A 23,525-nucleotide genomic window follows, 5' to 3' on the forward strand; every position below is an offset into this window, starting at 1 on the left:
CGGAACCAGAGTTAAGGGGTGAGAGGTCAAAGGTGAGTTCACACAAATTAGAATAAAATACATTTTAAAAACACTGACACGATTGGACTGTCAATAAGGCACCACCTAAAGCAGTTTATTTCAGTCTTGTGTCTCTGTTGACAGACGACAAAGCTTTGTCAGATCAAATTGATCAACAAAATAAATAAATAAATAAATATAAACTACTCAGGGGAAGCATACCATGTTGACCGCAAAAGACCGTTTTGACTCAAGAGACTGCTTAAGGAGCACCAGACTGTGACTGTTATCCGGTTGGTCTCGACTGGTTGCCTGAAGCAAAGTAACAGCAATCTCTGACCTATCGACCTTTCAACCTTTGGCCTACTGCTCCGCTTCCACGGCTTCAGACATAATGTGTCACTATGTGGAGGAGAGTGTGGTCTGAGGAAAGGTCAACGCTTTGACTGAAACTAAAGCTTATCCAGGAAGCCCGAATAAATTACAAATGAGCATAGTGGTATTCTCTCTTCATTACTCCAGTTACCTCACCTCATGTCAGGATGACATTTAGCCTTGAACTAACTCCAGCAGGGAGGACAGATTAGAATGCTTTCCATACAGTCCTACACACCTTACCCCTCCTCTCTTCTGTTGACACCTATCCTGCTACAGTGCCCCCCCCCTCCCCTCAATTCAAGGGGCTTTATTGGCTTGGGAAACATACGTTTACATCGCCAAAGCAAGTGAAACAGATAAACAAAAGTGAAATAAACAATATAAACAAAGTAAACATTACAAAGGAATAGAGACATTTCAAATGTTATATTATGTCTATATACAGTTTCCCTCTCTCTCTCTCACACCTCATCCCCTCTCTACTATTTGTTATCATGCCTGCTGGATTCTACGGCCTCTCTTTTAGCCATCACCCCTATTAATAGGGTGAGGCTTTTGGGTCGCGTTGCCGACCGTACGGGAACAATACCAGGAAACAATCCCACACACTAATTATAGATGGCTATCTACTGTGCTGCGTGGCCGTACACATTGTAGGTGGGCGGGGTGTGTGTGCGCTTTCAAAATAAACAGAGTGAGGACACAAAACCCCACTGAATAATCTACGAGTGAAAGCATGGTGTTGTAACCACGTAATGTACATCATCTATGACGTGGCTGCTGTGAAGTTAAGTTACGTAGGCCTGGCCAGGTTGGATTGTGGCTGTAACCGAGCCATGCAAGCCAATCAGAAACATCCGTTCCACCCTTACTGGACAGTTAAGTGTTTCAACTTGAACTTTGACGATGCACTGTAAGCAGAGAACAAGCTGTACTCTTCAGACCTCTAGGTAGTATATTAGTGTACTGGGCAGTATGCATTCTTACTGTTTAGCTGATGAGTACAACTAATCTACCTAGTCTCCATTGACTCAGTGCTAAGCATGTTGAGAGAGAGAGGCAACAACCAACGGGTGTTCATCCTGGAAGCCAGGAATTCACCCTTAAATTGGCAGTTGAACAAACAGCTTGAAATCACAATCACAGCTCACGGATTGAAATGAGTTCAGTCAACTCATGTAGTTGAAGTAGGGATAGTGACAGTCAACAACATACACAAAGAAACAGGCTGACCTAACTGACCTCGTAGTTTAGTGCTCAAATAGGTTTCACATTCAATTCAATCCAATTTAAAAACTTGATTCAGTAGGAATAGTCAAGTCAGTAGTACACACACAAAGAAACACGCTTAGCTAACTGACCTTATTGTGTCCCCTTGTACTCAGTCAGTGAATCTGACAGAACCTGGAATAGAAACGCCAGTCAAAACGCATGTCTACTTCCTCGCCTCGTTTAGAAATCCCAGAGTAGATCCACCGGGACGCTGATGAAAAATAAAAAGAGAGAAAAAAACAGTCCGCTCACTGCTTCTTCGTCTCCCTTCTCCAGTTGATCCTATATGTTGGTCCTGGACCAAACCAAAAAATTAACTGCCTGAAGACAACAGAGTTGCTGCTAGTCCCAGATTCGACTGCCACACACACTCCACTCTCTCGCTGCTTTGGCTGCTGTGACCGCAGCGGAGGAGAAAGAGATTTCAACAGCTGTGTGTGTGTGGGTGTGTTTGTGTGAAAAGGAGCTAAAGGAACCACGTGATAGGCTTAATCCTCTGCCCACTGAGGGAACACACACTGCAGTCTGACCAATCAGGGGCCGGCTGTCACACACTGGTTCCCTCCCATCTCGCTTCCCCTCTCTCCTGCTCTTATTCTAACTCTTCTCTTTCTCTCTCTCTCTCTCACTCTCTCTCTCTCATTCTCTCTTTTTACTTGTTCTCCCTCTCTCAACAGTATTATAGGGCAGTGTTTTGGAAGTATACTGTCAGGTTACAAATCACCATGGCACATCGCTAACACACTGTCGCTGTAAGGTAACACCCCCCCACCATTTCTATTTGCCATGTTCTACATACCCACTGTGCTGGAGAAGGAGGCATTGTGCATATCTGGGGAGGTAGCTAGCTAGAGCATAGAGTGTACCTAGCTAGAGAACATTGTGTGTGTGTGTGTCTACAGAAGCACAGCGTGACCACATTTCTGCAGGCCGCAGCCTAAACAATAGACCTTTATCATCTAGTTTATCAGGTCAAGGCTGTAAATCAAATGTGGCTCCTTATCAATGAGGTTTCAGCCTGGTTCTTGAGGACTAACTCTCTTGTGTGTTATTGAGTCTTGTGTCTTCAGCTGAGAGAGGAAATCAAAAAGGGATGGTCTTCCTATTGTGCAATACTCTATTACAACATGACCAAGAGGTTATACATGGAATCATACTTTCCCCAGACACACATTAACCAGAGTCTTGACAGAAAAACTCCCAATGAAGAATCTCCATTGAACATGTTTTTTAGTCTACAGGCTTAATCTGTGCCCAGGAAACCGGCCCAGCGAGAGTAAGCTGATCCTAGATCAGTCTTTGAGTAAGACTGTGTCTTAGTATGAAGTAAATGCGTTGGAAACAGAAGATGACCCTTTGCTCTGGTAGCTATGGAAACAGAAGATGACCCTTTGCTCTGGTCAACAGTAGTGCATTAGACTACATAGAGAATAGAACCATAAACAGAAGACAGTCTGAAAGAGTTATACTTGACTGTGGTAGAGGAGACATCCCTCGCTTTGATCATGGAGACAGTGGTGACTGTGTTGTGGTGGGTGGATAGTGTGTTAGATTTGACAGGGCTGTGTGAAAGATTAGAGGGGTGTGTGTGTGTGTGTGTGTCAGAAAAAGGGTATTACACAACTCCTTTCCCCTATTTGACCTAGATATTGTGTGTATGCATTGATGTAGGCTGTGTGCCATTTTTAAATGTAGTTCTGTCTTTGAGCTGTTCTGGTCTATTAATGTTCTGTATTATGTCATGGTTCATGTTCTGTGTTGGACCCCAGGAAGAGGAGCTGCTGCTTTTACAACAGCTAATGGGGATCCTAATAAAATACACCCCAAATTTTTTTTTATACATGTGTGTGTGTGTTAGTGTGTGTTTGTGTGAGTTATTAAATGTCAGTGAATGTGGTTAAGATTAGAGTGGTTGTGATTAAATATTGATGGACACATCTTCTTCCTCGTGATGTAATACTCTGCACACACACACACACACACACACACACACACACACACACACACACACACACACAAGCTTATCATCACTTTACAGGAGGGGAACACAGCCGGGCCATTGATCCCACAGATAACCAAACCATCCAGCAGCATAGCCTTTACACTATTCTGAAAAATACTACATATGGCCTCAAGACCAACTCAATCAATTCAGAGCATTGGATGGGGCTCTGTCACCCTTCATGCCAACTGACTGAGCGTTTACTGTATAACTCAACAGTCTAATGCCATCCCCAGCTGGCACCACCAGCCCTGAGTCTGGATCTCTCATCCCCTACCACTCAACAACACACTGACTACCCAACGACAATCAATGGGCTCTGTCACCCTTCATGCCAACTGACTGAGCGTTTACTGTATAACTCAACAGTCTAATGCCATCCCCAGCTGGCACCACCAGCCCTGAGTCTGGATCTCTCATCCCCTACCACTCAAAAACACACTGACTACCCAACGACAATCAATGGGCTTGTAAATTCATACACAGCGTCTTAAGGCCAGGCATCACACCTTAGCTGTTGGTCATTTTCTCTCTCATCCCCTGTCACAATTACCATGGATCTATGGGCTGATGTTGCCAAGAGTTGATAAGACTAAGGAAAGGCCATACAGCCATGACATTTGAAAGCTCATTGTTTATTTTTGAAAATAATATACCAGGGAGAAAATCAAATCCTTTTATTTGACTGCCAACTGACTGAGCGTGCTATTGTAAATTCTACAGTTAATGCCAAGGCCAGGCATCACACCTGAGTAATACCACTAGCTCCAACAACACACTGTTCATTTTCTCTTAATCCTATCACAATCAACTTGTATCTATGTTGGTGATGTTGGTGTTGCTAAACCAAATTACCATGATACATTTTCATTACATTCCAGAAAGTTTAAAACATTTTTACAGTATTTTTTGAGAAATATTAATGTTAGCTGGACCAAAATCAAAGTGAAATTTTATTTGTTGCAGGCATCACAGTGCATAGGGGTTTTTCAGATGTTCACCACATGCTTTGTGCTAGTGAAATGCTTATGTAAACTCCAGCAAGAAAATAGCTCCAGCAGTGCAGTGAAATGCTTATGTTGCTAGCTCCAGCAGTGCAGTGAAATGCTTATGTTGTTAGCTCCAGCAGTGCAGTGAAATGCTTATGTTGCTAGCTCCAACAGTGCAGTGAAATGCTTATGTTGCTAGCTCCAACAGTGCAGTGAAATGCTTATGTTGCTAGCTCCAGCAGTGCAGTGAAATGCTTATGTTGCTAGCTCCAGCAGTGCAGTGAAATGCTTATGTTGCTAGCTCCAGCAGTGCAGTGAAATGCTTATGTTGCTAGCTCCAGCAGTGCAGTGAAATGCTTATGTTGCTAGCTCCAGCAGTGCAGTGAAATGCTTATGTTGCTAGCTCCAGCAGTGCAGTGAAATGCTTATGTTGCTAGCTCCAGCAGTGCAGTAATACCTAAGTATACCCAAACCCCGAAAAATAAAACAAACAAATTAAGAAATATCAGTCCGGAATATAAATATATGTACAGTTGAAGTGGGAAGTTTACATACACTTATGTTGGAGTCATTAAAACCAGTTTTTCAACCACTCCACAAATGTCTTGTTAAGAAACTATAGTTTTGGCAAGTCGGTTGGGACATCTACTTTGTGCATGACACAAGTCATTTTTCAGACAGATTATTTCACTTATAATTCACTGTATCAAAATTTCAGTGGGTCAGAAGTTTACATACACTAAGTTGACTGTGCCTTTAAACAGCTTGGAAAAATCCAGAAAATGATGTCATGGCTTTAGAAGCTTCTGATAGGCTAATTTACATCATTTTTAGTGAAGATGCTGGAGGAAACCGGAACAAAAGTATCTAGATCCACAGTAAAACGAGTCCTATATCGACATAACCTGAAAGGCCGCTCAGCAAGGAAGAAGCCACTGCTCCAAAACCGCCATTAAAAAGCCAGACTACGGTTTGTAACTGCACATGGCGACAGAGATCGTACTTTCTGGAGAAATGTCCTCCGGTCTGATGAAACAAAAATAGAACTGTTTGGCCATAATGACCATCGTTATGTTTGGAGGAAAAAGGGGGAGGCTTGCAAGCTGAAGAACACCCTCCCAACCGTGAAGCACGGGGGTGGCAGCATCATGTTGTGGGGGTGCTTAGCTGCAGGAGGGACTAGTGCACTTCACAAAATATATGGCATCATGAGGAGGAAAATGATGTGGATATATTATAGCAACATCTCAAGACATCAGTCAGGAAGTTAAAGCTTGGTCGCAAATGGGTCTTCCAAATGGACAATGACCCCAAGCATACTTCCAAAGTTGTGGCAAAATGGCTTAAGGACAACAAAGTCAAGGTATTGGAGTGGCCATCACAAAGCCCTGACCTCAATCCCGTAGAACATTTGTGGGCAGAACGGAAAATGCATGTGCGAGCAAGGAGGCCTACAAACCTGACTCAGTTACACCAGCTCTGTCAGGATGAATGGGCCAACATTCACCCAACTTATTGTGGGAAGCTTGTGGAAGGCTACCCGAAACGTTTGACCCAAGTTAAACAATTTAAAGGCAATGCTACCAAATACTAATTGAGTGTATGTAAACTTCTGACCCACTGGGAATGTGATGAAAGAAATAAAAGCTGAAATAAATCAATCATTCTCTCTACTATTATTCTGACATTTCACATTATTAAAATAAAGTGGTGATCATAACTAAACTAATACAGGGTATTTTTACTAGGATTAAATGCCAGGAATGGTTAAAAACTGAGTTTAAATGTATTTGGCTAAGGTGTATATGATGGTGTGTATAGACATTATGGACACCAATAAATCTCTAAATGGGATAGGTAGATGCAAAAATGTCATTTCGCCTGTGGTGCCTGGCCAAAAGTTGATACATTTTGTAAGTTTCGCAATCCTACTCTGATACTCCCCTTCTGACCTCCTCTTTTGCTGTGTGTTCCATCGTTTGAAGTCAGGAATAGTCTAAATAACCGATTCTATCCGACCCCGGATGGGTCTCCTCTCTAAACTAAAGCCATTAGAACTGAATGAGTTGTCTTTCCCAAACATGACCAAACCACCCAACTCCTTTGATGTGTGGTTTAGATCGGCGGCCATTTTATTTTTCCAACACGGTCCCAACATGAGGTCAAGTGTTTGCATTCCTCTCCCCCTGCATCAGTGAGTGAACAACGACGTACCCCCTTCTCCTGTTTCCCAGAAGTGTTGAGATGGGAACGCTGACAGAATGCTGATAAAAACGGTTTATGGTAAACGGACACCAGTAGGTACTGCAGGCTTGGCTGGCTTCCTGTGTCTCTGTGTTGTGTTATGGTGTGTGATCATCTGTACAGTGTTATAGTGGTCAGTAGGAGGACTGACTAACAGAGATACTGTAGTGTCATAGTGGTCATTAGGAGGACTAACTAACAGAGATACTGTAGTGTCATAGTGGTCAGTAAGAGGACTAACTAACAGAGATACTGTAGTGTCATAGTGGTCATTAGGACTAACTAACAGAGATACTGTAGTGTCATAGTGGTCATTAGGACTAACTAACAGAGATACTGTAGTGTCATAGTGGTCAGTAGGAGGACTAACTAACAGAGATACTGTAGTGTCATAGTGGTCAGTAGGAGGACTAACTAACAGAGATAGTGGTCAGTAAGATGACTATGACACTACCTCTGTTAGTTAGTCCTCTTACTGACCACTATGACACTACACTAACTAACAGAGATACTGTAGTGTCATAGTGGTCATTAGGACTAACAGAGATAGTGTAGTGTCATAGTGGTCAGTAGGAGGACTAACAGAGACCGCAGGTTAGGGTTGACAGGTTAAGAGCATTACAGGGAGACATCACATGAATCACCTAAAGCTAACAGAGCAAACATATCTGGCCCCCAGGCTAAAAACCTTCTCCCTCCACCTGTAATCTATTAACCTGGACTCTGAACTGAATATTGCTCTGTTTTACTATCCCTTCTGTACCTCCATGAAGTGAAACCATAGTGAAAGATAGCAGTATTTAGTTTGGGTTTCAGGCTAGCAATCTGTACCTCTACAGGCCTGAACACAACAGAGCAGTATGTCATCATGACATAGAGAACACACCCCCAGAGCTGCCACGCCTGTATTAACACACTACAACCTGTCTAGGTTTATATTTCTAGGACAGCGATCCTAAGTAACCCACTAATCCATGTTCCAGAGGTACGTGTATCAGGGTAGAGGGTAATGCTGTCAGAGGGGGTGTGTTTCCAGTTGTACAGGACACACATGGTAAACACTGTCCAACTCCATGCTTACTGGCAGGTTCCTTTTTGACAACGCAGCAACAATAACAAACAATAAAAGATAGGAACATAAAGTAAATGGCTCAGTAGAACAGAATAAACATTCTAGCATAAGTATAATACAGGAAGGCACAATTTATAGTCCAATATTTACACATGTATCAGGGCAGGGGGGTGTTGGGGGGCAAGTGTTTAAATGGTTCAGTATTAGCAGTTCTAAATAAGAGTCTGGTAGCAGCAGCTGTGGTGTGTGTGTAGCATGAATATACTGTGTGTGTTACAGTAATGTCAGGGTAATGTTTAACGCAGGGTAACTACGTTTGATTCATTTCCTGGGACACTGAACAATGCATTCAGTGTCTGTGCAGCTGTGTGTATTATGACACTAGTAAACACACACACACACTCAGACAAAGTGGAGATAATGTGGAGAAGGAGGGAGAGACAGTGGAGAGAAGGGGGGGACAGAGTGGAGAGGTAATGGAGAGAAGGGGGAGACAGAGTGGAGAGATAATGGAGAGAAGGGGGGGACAGAGTGGAGAGATAATGAGAGAAGGGGGAGAGAGATAATGGAGAGAAGGGGGGACAGAGTGGAGAGATAATGGAGAGAAGGGGGAGACAGAGTGGAGATAATGGAGGTAATGGTAATGGAGAGAAGGGGGAGACAGAGTGGAGAGATAATGGAGAGAAGGGGGAGACAGAGTGGAGAGATAATGGAGAGAAGGGGGAGACAGAGTGGAGAGATAATGGAGAGAAGGGGGAGACAGAGTGGAGAGATAATGGAGAGAAGGGGGAGACAGAGTGGAGAGATAATGGAGAGAAGGGGGAGACAGAGGGATCCTGCTGTGTTTACTCAGCGATTGGCTACTCCATCTTCTTCCTGTATTGATGTGGATGGAGATGGTTGTGTGCATGTGTGTGTGTGTGTGTGCGTGTAGATAAGGACGAAACTAGGTTTTGGAAGGAGTTCAACCACTCCTAAACAACATGAGTTGTAACCGTTCTGTCGTAGTTAACTGGGCCAAGAGATGAGAGGTGCTACTCTGGGTCAAGTTGACAAGGTTGATCTTGAATGTGACATGAACTGAGTGCAGGGGGAGAGCAGGGGACAGACCATGGAAGACCACCTCTACAATACTGTAGAGTCGACTGTATGAACTATGAAAAGGTGGAACAGGTAACAATAGAAATATAGACTTTACTTTGTCATCTTTCAATTACTGCATTCAGGTGTAGTCAAATATACAGGGTACGTATTCTGACTGGAGACAACAGTTTTTTCTGCTACCTGACCAGGAAAGTCTCTGGGCCTGTACCCATCATGACTGAACACACAACTCTGGGCCTGTACCCATCATGACTGAACACACAACTCTGGGCCTGTACCCATCATGACTGAACACACAACTCTGGGCCTGTACCCATCATGACTGAACACACAACTCTGGCCTGCCTGTACCCATCATGACTGAACACACAACTCTGGGCCTGTACCCATCATGACTGAACACACAACTCTGGGCCTGTACCCATCCATCAATGACTGAACACACAACTCTGGGGCCTGTACCCATCATGACTGAACACACAACTCTGGGCCTGTACCCATCATGACTGAACACACAACTCTGGGCCTGTACCCATCATGACTGAACACACAACACCCATCATGACTCTGGGCCTGTACCCATCATGACTGAACACACAACTCTGGGCCTGTACCCATCATGACTGAACACACAACTCTGGGCCTGTACCCATCATGACTGAACACACAACTCTGGGCCTGTACCCATCATGACTGAACACACAACTCTGGGCCTGTACCCATCATGACTGAACACACAACACACAACTCTGGGCCTGTACCCATCATGACTGAACACACAACTCTGGGCCTGTACCCATCATGACTGAACACACAACTCTGGGCCTGTACCCATCATGACTGAACACACAACTCTGGGCCTGTACCCATCATGACTGTACCCATCATGACTGAAACACAACTCTGGGCCTGTACCCATCATGACTGAACACACAACTCTGGGCCTGTACCCATCATGACTGAACACACAACTCTGGGCCTGTACCCATCATGACTGTACACATCATGACTCTGGGCCTGTACCCATCATGACTGAACACACAACTGAACACACAACTCTGGGCCTGGGCATCTGTACCCATCATGACTGAACACACAACTCTGGGCCTGTACCCATCATGACTGAACACACAACTGGGCCTGAACCCATCATCATGACTGAACACACAACTCTGGGCCTGTACCCATCATGACTGAACACACAACTCTGGGCCTGTACCCATCATGACTGACTGTACCCATCATGACTGAACACAACTCTGGGCCTGTACCCATCATGACTGAACACACAACTCTGGGCCTGTACCCATCATGACTGAACACACAACTCTGGGCCTGTACCCATCATGACTGAACACACAACTCTGGGCCTGTACCCATCATGACTGAACACACAACTCTGGGCCTGTACCCATCATGACTGAACACACAACTCTGGGCCTGTACCCATCATGACTGAACACAACTCTGGGCCTGTACCCATCATGACTGAACACACAACTCTGGGCCTGTACCCATCATGACTGAACACACAACTCTGGGCCTGTACCCATCATGACTGAACACACAACTCTGGGCCTGTACCCATCATGACTGAACACAACTCTGGGCCTGTACCCATCATGACTGAACACACAACTCTGGGCCTGTACCCATCATGACTGAGGATTTACAGCATATATCAGGTCACAATTCATTACTGTCATGTTGTTACCTGGTGAACCAGTCATCAGTCTCATAGTGGAGGGGGAGAGAAAGAGAGAGAGAGAGAGAGAAAGAGAGAGAGAAAGACAAGAGACTGGATACACCTTGGATTGGCACTGAGGGAACACTAGATAAAGGGCTTTGGAATACAACATCATTGTCTCAGAAGACATCATTGTCTCAGAAGACATCATTGTCTCAGAAGACATCATTGTCTCAGAAGACATCATTGTCTCAGAAGACATCATTGTCTCAGAAGACATCATTGTCTCAGAAGACATCATTGTCTCAGAAGACATCATTGTCTCAGAAGACATCATTGTCTCAGAAGACATCATTGTCTCAGAAGACATCATTGTCTCAGAAGACATCATTGTCTCAGAAGACTGGCTCTTAGAAGTTAAGAACAAACACAATACTAAGCTACATTTTTTGACATCACAGGAAGAACACTTCAATCAACATATCAAAGTCCCAAAGTTGAGACTCAATGAAGGTACAGTAGGACACAATAAACTATGAAAGACAACATGTTCTTTGTAGGACAGATTCCCACCAGCCATCAAAGACGTCACAGGAAGGGCATCGTATTCTCACATCTGACACACGGAAGGTCAACGTTCAATATGAAAGCAGTAGAACTAGGCTGCGCCAGGCAGCGACTCTAAAACATTGTGTGTGTGTGTGTGTGTGTGTGTGTGTGTCCGTGCGCCAACAACTACAACAGACACGTTGAATCACAACATGAAGCTGAATCAGGAACAAACAATTAATATGGTGTTTATGGTGCTTCTCTCTCATCAATATGGTGTTTATGGTGCTTCTCTTTCATCAATATGCTGGATAATAACAGTCTGTTACTGGTGCTAAGAGATACGTAATCAACATGGTGTGTGTGTGTGTGTTGTATTATCTGTTGATAATGATGGTGCTACTGAAACATCACGAAGGGAAGTGAGAGGTGCCATGATGTCAATCAGTGTAATTAAGGATAATGAGAAGCCCACTCAGAAACCACACACACACACACACACACACAGCTAATGACCCCTATAATCATGCTCGATAGTGACAGACACATACACTCTTTTTTTAACAAACTCCTGTTGCTTTAACCATGTAAACAAAAACAACCTCTCCGCAGACCCACGCTGGCTAAGTGCAGACCCACACAGACCCACGCTGGCTAAGTGCAGACCCACACAGACCCACGCTGGCTAAGTGCAGACCCACACAGACCCACGCTGGCTAAGTGCAGACCCACACAGACCCACGCTGGCTGCAGACCCACACAGCTAAGTGCAGACCCACACAGACCCACGCTGGCTAAGTGCAGACCCACACAGACCCACGCTGGCTAAGTGCAGCAGACCCCACAGACCCACGCTGGCTAAGTGCAGACCCACACAGACCCACAGACCCACGCTGGCTAAGTGCAGACCCACACAGACCCACGCTGGCTAAGTGCAGACCCACACAGACCCACGCTGGCTAAGTGCAGACCCTAAGTGCAGACCACAGACCCACGCTGGCTAAGTGCAGACCCACACAGACCCACGCTGGCTAAGTGCAGACCCACACAGACCCACGCTGGCTAAGTGCAGACCCACACAGACCACAGACCCACGCTGGCTAAGTGCAGACCCACACAGACCCACGCTGGCTAAGTGCAGACCCACACAGACCCACGCTGGCTAAGTGCAGACCCACACAGACCCACGCTGGCTAAGTGCAGACCCACACAGACCCACGCTGGCTAAGTGCAGACCCACACAGACCCACGCTGGCTAAGTGCAGACCCACACAGACCCACGCTGGCTAAGTGCAGACCCACACAGACCCACGCTGGCTAAGTGCAGACCCACACAGACCCACAAGTGCAGACCCACGCTGGCTAAGTGCAGACCCACACAGACCCACGCTGGCTAAGTGCAGACCCACACAGACCCCGCTGGCTGGCAGAAGTGCAGACCCACACAGACCCACGCTGGCTAAGTGCAGACCCACACAGACCCACGCTGGCTAAGTGCAGACCCACACAGACCCACGCTGGCTAAGTGCAGACCCACACTGGCTAAGTGCTACCCTTTATATACCTCCCTGAGTCTCTAGCTTTACACAAAGTGGGTTATTCTAAACAGTGACCTTGGCCCCAGGGTAGAAACATGCCTGGCTGCCAGTCTTTCTACTTTAGCTGACCAGTGTGTGGTTGTCATGCCAGTCCTGCTACAAAGCAACATTCAGCCACGGAACACACAACCAACCGTGCAAAAACTGGTTGAATCAAAACTGTTCCACGTCATAAAGAAGTACAATCAATGTGATGACTGATTGGAGTTGATTTGCAAAAAGTCATCAAACTAAGGGATTTTTGTACTTTCTTCACTAAAACTTGTAATCTAAATCCAATGACAAGGTGACTTTTTGGTTGATTTCAAGTTGAATTCACATTAGTTGACAACTCAACCAAATGTAAATCTAAACTAGACGTTGAAATGACGTCTGTGCCCAGTAGGAAACTACTCCCAGAAACAGTCCTGAAAGACTTGATTTGTTCAGCAGTTTTTTAAATCTTCATATGTATATGAACCTAATACTCCTTTGCACTGCAGTATAGGACAAATAACAGACCACGACTTCCAACGACTCAGCCAGCGATGCTGCCAGTCCAACACTCCCTGGGCTGTGAGAGGGGCCCAAGACGGGAAACCAGAACCCTGGTTGAGATGCAGCGATCTGGGCTAAAGGAATCTGGAGGGGTGCCTGTAGTGTAGTATGCAGCTCCATGCCTCTAGGGTCTCTAGTCTGTCAGTCTGCATCCCAAATGGCACCCTATACCCTACATAGTGGGCACTGGTCAAAAGTAGTGCACTATGTAGGGAATAGAGGTCGACCGATTAATCGGAATGTCCGATTAATTGGGGCCGATTTCAAGTTTTCATAACAATCGGTAATCTGCATTTTTGGACACCGTTTATGGCTGATTCCATTCCATTCCACGAGGAGGCTGAGTGGCAGGCTGACTACCTGTTATGCAAGTGCAGTAAGGAGCCACGGTAAGGTGCTAGCTAGCATTAAACTTATCTTATAAAAAAACAATCTTCACATAATCACTAGTTAACTACACATGGTTGATGATTATATTACTAGTTTATCTAGCTTGTCCTGCGTTGCATATAATCGATTCGGTGCCTGTTAATTTCTCATCGAATCACAGCCTACTTCGCTGAACGGGTGATGATTTAAGCGCATTATTGATAAAAGCACTGCCGTTGCACCAATGTACCTAACCATAAACATCAATGGCTTTCTTTAAAATCAATACACAAGTATATATTTTTAAACCTGCATATTTAGCTAATATTGCCTGCTAACATGAACTTCTTTTAACTAGGGAAATTGTCACTTCACTTGCATCTTATGCAACAGAGGCAGGATAAATGCAGCAGTTTGGGCTGTCTGGCTCGTTGCGAACTGTGTGAAGACCATTTCTTCCTAACAAAGACAACCAACTTCGCGGGGGATGATTTAACAAAAACGTATTTGCAAAAAAAGCACAATCGTTGCACGAATATACCTAACCATAAACATCAATACCTTTCTTAAAATCAATACACAGAAGTATATATTTTTAAACCTGCATATTTAGTTAAAACAAATTCATGTCAGCAGGCAATATTATCTAGGGAAATTGTGTCACTTCTCTTGCATTCTGTGCAAGCAGAGTCAGGGTATATGCAGCAGTTTGGGCCGCCTGGCTCGTTGCGAACTAATTTGTCAGAATTGTACATAATTATGACATAACATTGAAGGTTGTGGAATGTAACAGCAATAGTTAGACTTAGGGATGCCACCGGTTAGATAAAATACGGAACGGTTCCGTATTTCACTGAAAGAATAAACTTTTTGTTTTCGAGATGATAGTTTCCGGATTCGACCATATTAATGACCTAAGGCTCGTATCTCTGTGTGTTATTATATTATAATTAAGTCTATGATTTGATAGAGCAGTCTGACTGAGCGGTGGTAGGCAGCAGCAGGCTCGTAAGCATTCATTAATTCGACCAAACCATGCGCCATTGTGCAGGTGTCCCTGGTCTGTCAGAGAGGAGCAGAGCAGAGACCTCGTTGAGACTAAAGGGAGAAGGCTGGCTTTAGGTTTACACCGGCAGATGGACTGTGCAGTACAGGACTGTGATACGGACAGAGGTTGGTTTAGAAGCAAAACAAAATCATATGTGATGTTGAATGAATTGCAGAGCAGACTTTCTAATCTAGGGCACAGCCTTCCGGATGTTCAGTTTTCACTGCAAATCCACCATGTCTCCTGAATCTCCTGAACCATGTCTCCTGAATCTGGAGTGATGACCAGCTAGTCATCTAGGTTACATACGCTCTATTTCTAGGCACAGTTAGGAAGTACAATTCCTCTTAGCACAAACCAACAACCCTCCTCTCTATCACACACACACACCCCCTTTGGAGGAAGCATCTGGGGCAGGAAATTGACGCTAAAGTCTCAATTACAAAGAGGATTGTGTTTTTTTTTGTGGAAAACCGACAACCGACAGGCACCCAAATCACATGGTAGAAGAAAAATGACTGTCTATAATAAGGATGTCAATTTAATGCTCGGAGACATAATCCATTCTCCCAAATCCTGCTTGTCAAATGAAGCATTTCACTGTCGAGGACATAAACCCACAAGGTATTCTGGGAATGGAAAGAATTTCAGAACCCTTGGTTGCATGGAACCTTTTACAGAAGAATGTGTTTGTTTTCTATGATGTGTTCTGTATCTGTTGTGCTTCCCTAGTGTATTGATGTGTGTATGTTTTGTAATTACAGGGCTTTTCTCCAAAAGGCCTTGGTCTCAGAATGACTCCATGTCAAAATAAAGGTTCAATAAATAAAACAAACAATGGAGTCAAGGAGAACTTTAGAATGTCTTATCTAAGTACTATCCTTTTTCGTTACCCTACCCCTAATCCTCCTCTACGCTACCCCTAATCCTCCTCTACCCTACCCCTAATCCTCCTCTACGCTACCCCTAATCCTCCTCTACCCTACCCCTAATCCTCCTCTACCCTACCCCTAATCCTCCTACCCTACCCTAACCCCTAATCCTCCTCTACCCTACCCCTAATCCTCCTCTTACCCTACCCCTAATCCTCCCTCCTACCCCCCTAATCCTCCTCTACCCTACCCCTAATCCTCCTCTACCCTACCCCTAATCCTCCTCTACCCTACCCCTAATCCTCCTCTACCCTACCCCTAATCCTCCTCTACCCTACCCCTAATCCTCCTCTACCCTAATACCCCTAATCCTCCTCTACCCTACCCCTAATCCTCCTCCTACCCCCCTAATACCCCTCCTACCCCTAATCCTCCGCTACCCCTAATCCTCCTCTACCCTACCCCTAAACCTCCTCTACCCTACCCCTAAACCTCCTCTACCCTACCCTAAACCTCCTCTACCCTACCCCTAAACCTCCTCTACCCTACCCCTAAACCTCCTCTACCCTACCCCTAATCCTACCCCTAATCCCACCCTACCCCTAATCCCACCCTACCATAACCCTATTCTACTCTACCCTTCTCTACTCTAAACCTATCCTACCCCTAATCCTACTCTACGGCTGCTTTCCAGATGTAGCTACACAGCAACACCACAGAAACATCTAGCAACCCTCTTAATCATGCAACACTTGGAGGTAATTTCAAAACGGTTTTAAATCTTTAAATAAACACAATCTATGATTGACCTTCACATGACCCTAGGTTCATGGAAAGGCCAAACTCTCATCCTCCGCTATTCTCTGAAAAACAGACACATGAAGACAACAGACTGAGACACTATTGAGACACATCGATGCCAAGAGCTCCATTCAGACAAATCAAATCAGATGATTTTATTGTTTTGTACGAGTATATGAGTGAAAGCATTCAGAAGTAAATTCACTGTCACATTGTCAAACCAATGCACTTGTGTCCTGTTTTGCTAACCACATACCTTGTGACTGACTTAACTATGGACACGTTAGCTGGACTAACAGAGAGAATGAGGTCAATTTGAAAAAGGGGAGTGTGGTTGTGTTTGGGTAGTCTCCATTCCACAAGCCAAGGAAACAGACGTTTTGGATATGTTGGTGTGTGTGTGTCCATGATGTAATGTAACCCTACAGGAGGCAGTGCTCTTTCTCACATGGCAGTCCACATGACAACCCTCCCACCTCACCCCAAAAGGCACCCCCAAATGAGGATCTCCATAGCAACGCCAAAACAAACACTGTACGCATGATGTGGCCACCACACCCCAGGACCAGTGAGAGTCAGTCAGAGAGAGAGGGGAAAAAGTCAAGTGACAAGAGGAATATAGAGAAAAATGTAAGAGGAGAGAGAGAGAAACAGAGTAAGAGAACGAGGGAGGGGGAGAAAGAGCGAGAGAGACGGGGATCGATGGAGACATCACAAGGGATTCCTCTAAGCAACATATGGTATAGTTTAGCTACGCTACTGATCAAATCCATTCATAAAGCTGAAGAGACGTTTGGAAAGATAACCCTCGTCAAGAAACCATATGCAAACACTTACGGTCCGCTTTAAAAGGGCCAAACACACTGATACTGAACTGCTGTAACCTTTGTCATGTGTGTATGAACTAAACACTGTGTCCAAGTTGGAAGAGCTTAAGAAGAAGCTAATGACTCTTGTTTTTCATCAGAGGCTAGAAGAAGAGGCCGCCTTCTACTCACATTTAAATGCTTCAAAAAGTCTCAAATGAGAAAGCTCTGGACAATTATACTTTTGTTTATCAAAGTAAAATGATTTTTTTTTTAAAACTCCTTCTCAAATCAAATCAAATCGGACCCACATTCATGACCCTGATCTGGTCCCATTGGAGTTATGCGTCACGTGACGCACATCTAAAGAAGAGGTGAACTCTGGGAATAAGGTCCTCCCCACCACTGCTTCTCCCGCTATCCCATAAGCCTTTAGTGCCTTTAGAGTTTAGACCAGCAACCCGGCCAAAGTCCTGACACAGCAGATATACAAAACCCAAGACTCTTCACTGTGTTTCGAATCAACCCCTCTCCACTTTGAAGACTGAGTGGGGACACTCAAATAAACCTGTGGCGGTATCAAGGTCAGAGAAAACAACCGGGCTCGTTATAGTGGGTGTAGGAAGGCCATTTGTGGGTAACACCATTACGCCCACATTCAACAACAAGGACACTGGCGCTTACTGTAGCTCTATCTTTTGTGTTGGTTGGTGGTTCTGGGAAAGAACATCAAACCCAAACTTACAAAAGACATTCCAAAGTATCTTTGCGGGGGCACATAAAACCATCCCCGGTGGCGCCAAAGTGTTTGGAAACAGGCCAATGTGACTGCCCTTTCCTTACATAACATCCATCCACCACGCCTGCTTGGCCTGACACTAGTAGAACATGGAAAATGCAAATACATACAGGACACGTTCCATGTGAACTTCCTCATATAACATCCCATATGAAAGTCCTTCCTTACCCTGACGTTCATCTACCATGTTTTCCTGCCACTAGTGGAAAGAAATGACAAAGTAAGCTTTGTCACTGATGTGAGGTCAAAGGTTAGGTGTCAAGTCAACCTCCTTTTGATGTAGAGAGCATCGCAGAATGACAGAGTCAGCACAGGAAACGGACCAGGGAAACCAACTCATCTCTCAAATACAGCCAGCTGACCTCTCTCTCTCTCTCTCCATCTCTCTGACACACTGCCAGAAGAGAGAAGAGAAAGGGGCCCCTGGGGGGCCGTGTGGAGAGTGAGACACTTCATCAATACAAAGCATCCATCACCACGGAAACACCCGGAAACGGACGTTGAAGGGACACGGTCGCCCACAAGGTCAGGCATCTAGCTGAACAGCCCGCTGAGGGACCTCGATGGCGATGCCCCGTCAATAGCCACGGACTGTTAATTGGCAGCGTGTGTGTGTGTGTATGTAGTGAATCATTCAAAGGAAATGGTTGTTAGTGATGAATCCTGGCATTGAGGAGACAGTATTAAGGGTCAGTTTGGGTGCCAGGGCTCTGACAGTTTGTAGTGAAAGCCTGGTCTGTATGACCCCCAGGGAGAGTGGTGCTGTGAAGTGGACACTAGACAGCTCCTACTGCCTCTACACACTACTGATGACTGGGACCATGTTGGTGTAACACAGCCGGCCCATCATGAGAGTCGTTCCTGTCCGGAGCTTTTAAACTCCTAAAGGCCAAATCAAAGGAAACGTGAACACACTGGAATTAGAAAGCACGGTGGTGAATGACAGTGTCAATGCTGTCAAAAGCATTATGGCATCAAAACAGAACACAAGTCTATTTCTCTCACGTCTATGCCAAGCAATGCAATGCTCGTTCGCATTTCGTTTGATTTGGCCTTAATAGTTGGGGTCAAGAGTCTCTGTAAGAGCTTTATGTGAGTGACACTGCTGGTTGATAAGTCCTGAGGTGCGATAGATTGGATGACCTCACTCTCTCACTCTGAGGGTTAAATGAACATTGTTGAGCAGCAGCCTGAATGAGAGGAATAAAGGAGAAGAAACTGATTGAGGGGGAATGGAGGAGAAAGGACACAGCTTCCTGTCAGGATGTGAGGCCCTGCTGGGGGACACAGGGCTCTGAGCCAGGAGTCACTTTTATACTGAGAAGCAGTGTGTGTGTGTGTGTGTGTCCATCATCAACAAAGTTAACAATTATGCCCAGTATTATTCTAAACATGCCTAATGTTTGTTCTCACAATAAACACTTAATCTGGGAACATAACCAATGATCATAATGGTGTATTACAACACAGACAAGACTAAATATTGCTGCAGTTTCCGTTAGTAAAGCCTTGGTGGATTAACATAGGAATACCAATTAGCCTAAAAACATTGTCTAATTATCAGTCCATCTCCCTCTCATACCAAGCTAATAGAACAGGGATTTCTCTCTACGAGAGTTGTTTTTAATTGGACCACCATGGCTGAGCGAGGGCCCAGCCCAGAGCTTCATGGCCCCCCTCCCCTCCTCTCACTTCCCCCCACTGAGAGAAGGAGTGGAGCAAAGACATCTTACCTTCAATGATACACATTCCTTGTCTCTTCGTGGCGTTTCAAAGCTGTGAACGCACACTCCTGGCGTCCCACAGTCCCCTGGCTTGTGAGTACGCCCATATAATCCACTGGGTCAAAGTGCCCCCTTACAGGACGCTGTTCCCCCACACACCTTATTCAGGAAGAGCATGAAGGACATCCAGAGGCCAGTGGAGTGTTCTGTTAATTAACTCATTGTTCCTTAGATCTTTTATTTAGTACCCATAGAGATAGATAGAGGACTCTAGTGCCTAAAAGCAACGACACAATGTCCATCTAAGTCTATGTTCACTGTGTCATGTCACTCAGAGTCATTTTAAAGAGCAGAGCCTATGGTGTACTCATTAGTCGCACACCGTAACAAACTGTAGCAAAACGTTTTGTAACTGAAAACATTTTGAAAGGAAAACGAGGATAGGTCCCCTCACTGTTTGGTTCCTAGTGAATGAACCCCTGGCGATGGAAGACAGAATGAGACAAGAAGACCAGGCGCTGTGGCAGCAGAGGAATGTTTCAATAACCAACAGGAGGGCTGTGGTTAAGGTCTATGTGCTATAGCCTGGAGCTGTGCTCAACGGGCATCACTTCCCATAGAGACAGGACTGTTCTTCAGAAACCTAGCCAGTAGAGCTCAGTATCTGCTTATTGGACGCGGTGCCAGATTGCTGTAAGGCTCGGAGTGGTCATGTACTCTGAATAATGTGTGTGTAATGCTAAGTCATCCAACACGTGTGTTTGTGTGTGTGTGTGTGTGTGTGTGTATATGTGTGTGTTTGTGAGCGTGTTTTTGTGTGTGTGTGTGTGTGTGTATATATGTGTTTGTGAGTGTGTGTTTGTGTGTGTATATGTGTTTGTGAGCGTGTGTGTGTGTGTGTGTGTGTGTGTGTATATGTGTTTGTGTGTGTGTGTGTGTTTGTGTGTGTGTGTGTATATGTGTTTGTGAGCGTGTGTGTGTGTGTGTGTATATGTGTTTGTGAGCGTGTGTGTGTGTGTGTGTGTGTATATGTGTTTGTGAGCGTGTATGTATATATATATATATATATATATATATATATATATATATATATGTTTGTGAACGTGTGTTTGTGTGTGTATAATGATGTGTATATGTGTGCATGTGTGTGTCAGAAGGTCCCAGCCAGTGATGGTATCCTTGCCTTGCAGGCAGGCAGTGTGACTGCGACACGCGCCATTGTCACAGAAAACGGCAGAGCACATACCAGAGAATATAATGACTATCCAATGACAGGTGCCTAAGGTCTACTGGAAAAATCTCCATCCCAGTGGGAATGATCTTTTCAATGTCAAGGATTAGATTTCTTGATGCGCGCGTGCACACACACACACACACACACACACACACACACACACACACACACACACACACACAGCTCATCTCCTGCAGGCGTATAGTTACGGAGCACTGCGTAAATGTCACGACGAATGATGGCCCAGACTAGTCCAGGCAACTCAACTTGTATGCCCCTGGTTCGGGGAGCAACTAGTTGGGTCTGAGGTGCAGAGGAGAATGAAGTCCCCTCCACATTGATCTAAGGTCAGTTTGGGGTTCTCTTTCCTGTAATGGTTAAGGTTTGGGTGGAGGAGTAAGTTGATCCTGAGGGCAACGTCTGTTCACATCTACTCAGAGCAGAAAGGAAACGGTAGAAGAGGGAGAGGGGGAGGAAGAAAGGAGAAGAGGAAGAAAGGAGAAGAGGGAGAGGAAGAAAGGAGAAGAGGGAGAGGGGGAGGAAGAAAGGAGAAGAGGAAGAAAGGAGAAGAGGAAGACGGAGAAGAGGAGAGGGGGAGGAAGAAAGGAGAAGAGGAAGAAAGGAGAAGAGGAGAGGAAGAAAGGAGAAGAGGGAGAGGGGGAGGAAGAAGGAGAAGAGGAAGAGGAGAAGAGGAAGACGGAGAAGAGGGAGAGGGGGAGGAAGAAAGGAGAAGAGGAAGAGGAGAAGAGGAAGACGGAGAAGAGGGAGAGGGGGAGGAAGAAAGGAGAAGAGGAAGAAAGGAGAAGAGGGAGAGGAAGAAAGGAGAAGAGGGAGAGGGGGAGGAAGAAAGGAGAAGAGGAAGAAAGGAGAAGAGGAAGACGGAGAAGAGGGAGAGGGGGAGGAAGAAAGGAGAAGAGGAAGAAAGGAGAAGAGGAAGACGGAGAAGAGGGAGAGGGGGAGGAAGAAAGGAGAAGAGGAAGAAAGGAGAAGAGGGAGAGGAAGAAAGGAGAAGAGGAAGACGGAGAAGAGGGAGAGGGGGAGGAAGAAAGGAGAAGAGGAAGAAAGGAGAAGAGGGAGAGGGGGAGGAAGAAAGGAGAAGAGGGGGAGGAAGACGGAGAAGAGGGAGAGGAAGAAAGGAGAAGAGGGAGAGGGGGAGGAAGAAAGGAGAAGAGGGAGAGGGGGAGGAAGAAAGGAGAAGAGGGAGAGGGGGAGGAAGAAAGGAGAAGAGGAAGAAAGGAGAAGAGGGAGAGGGGGAGGAAGAAAGGAGAAGAGGGAGAGGGGGGGAGGAAGAAAGGAGAAGAGGAAGAAAGGAGAAGAGGGAGAGGGGGAGGAAGAAAGGAGAAGAGGGAGAGGGGGAGGAAGAAAGGAGAAGAGGGAGAGGGGGAGGAAGAAAGAGAGAAGAGGGAGAGGGGGAGGAAGAAAGGAGAAGAGGAAGAAAGGAGAAGAGGGAGAGGGGGAGGAAGAAAGGAGAAGAGGAAGAAAGGAGAAGAGGGAGAGGGGGAGGAAGAAAGGAGAAGAGGGAGAGGGGGAGGAAGAAAGGAGAAGAGGAAGACGGAGAAGAGGGAGAGGGGGAGGAAGAAAGGAGAAGAGGAAGAAAGGAGAAGAGGAAGACGGAGAAGAGGAGAGGGGGAGGAAGAAAGGAGAAGAGGAAGAAAGGAGAAGAGGGAGAGGAAGAAAGGAGAAGAGGAAGACGGAGAAGAGGGAGGGGGAGGAAGAAAGGAGAAGAGGAAGAAAGGAGAAGAGGGAGAGGGGGAGGAAGAAAGGAGAAGAGGGGGAGGAAGACGGAGAAGAGGGAGAGGAAGAAAGGAGAAGAGGGAGAGGGGGAGGAAGAAAGGAGAAGAGGGAGAGGGGGAGGAAGAAAGGAGAAGAGGGAGAGGGGGAGGAAGACGGAGAGGGAGAGGTAGACGGAGAGAGGAAGAAAGGAGAAGAGGGAGAGAGGGAGGGAGACGGAGAAGAGGGAGACGGAGAAGAGGGAGACGGAGAAGAGGGAGACGGAGGAGAGGGAGACAGAGAAGAGGGAGAGGAAGACGGCGAAGAGGGAGAGGAAGACGGAGAAGAGGGAGAGGAAGACGGAGAAGAGGGAGAGGAAGACGGAGAGGGGAAGAAAGGAGAAGAGGGAGGAAGACGGAGGAAGAAAGGAGAAGAGGGAGGAAGACGGAGGAAGAAAGGAGAAGAGGGAGGAAGACGGAGGGGGAAGAAAGGAGAAGAGGGAGGAAGACGGAGGGGGAAGAAAGGAGAAGAGGGAGGAAGACGGAGGGGGAAGAAAGGAGAAGAGGGAGAGGGGGAGGAAGAAAGGAGAAGAGGAGAGGGGGAGGAAGAAAGGAGAAGAGGGAGGGGGGGAAGAAAGGAGAAGAGGGGGGAGGAAGAAAGGAGAAGAGGAGAGGAAGAAAGGAGAAGAGGGAGAGGAAGAAAGGAGAAGAGGGAGAGGAAGAAAGGAGAA

The 23,525-nt window shown here is 45.8% G+C and overlaps 1 protein-coding gene across 7 annotated transcripts in view; it reads right to left on the reverse strand.

The window, feature by feature from the left end:
* Positions 1-23,525, reverse strand: part of add3a (adducin 3 (gamma) a) — a 154,914-nt gene that overhangs the window by 51,170 nt on the left and 80,219 nt on the right. For 2 of the 7 annotated variants that reach the window (XM_042304546.1, XM_042304524.1), the window contains exon 1: positions 1,740-2,086. The exons of 3 other annotated variants lie outside the window; for them this stretch is intronic. The gene's annotated coding sequence lies outside the window, so the exon portion shown is untranslated. Of the gene's footprint in view, positions 1-1,739; positions 2,087-23,525 lie in introns of those variants that run through there. 2 more of the 7 variants (XM_042304549.1, XM_042304539.1) reach the window with 1 other exon arrangement.

Source organism: Oncorhynchus tshawytscha, linkage group LG02, assembly GCF_018296145.1.
Source record: "Oncorhynchus tshawytscha isolate Ot180627B linkage group LG02, Otsh_v2.0, whole genome shotgun sequence".
Classification (NCBI taxonomy): domain Eukaryota; kingdom Metazoa; phylum Chordata; class Actinopteri; order Salmoniformes; family Salmonidae; genus Oncorhynchus; species Oncorhynchus tshawytscha.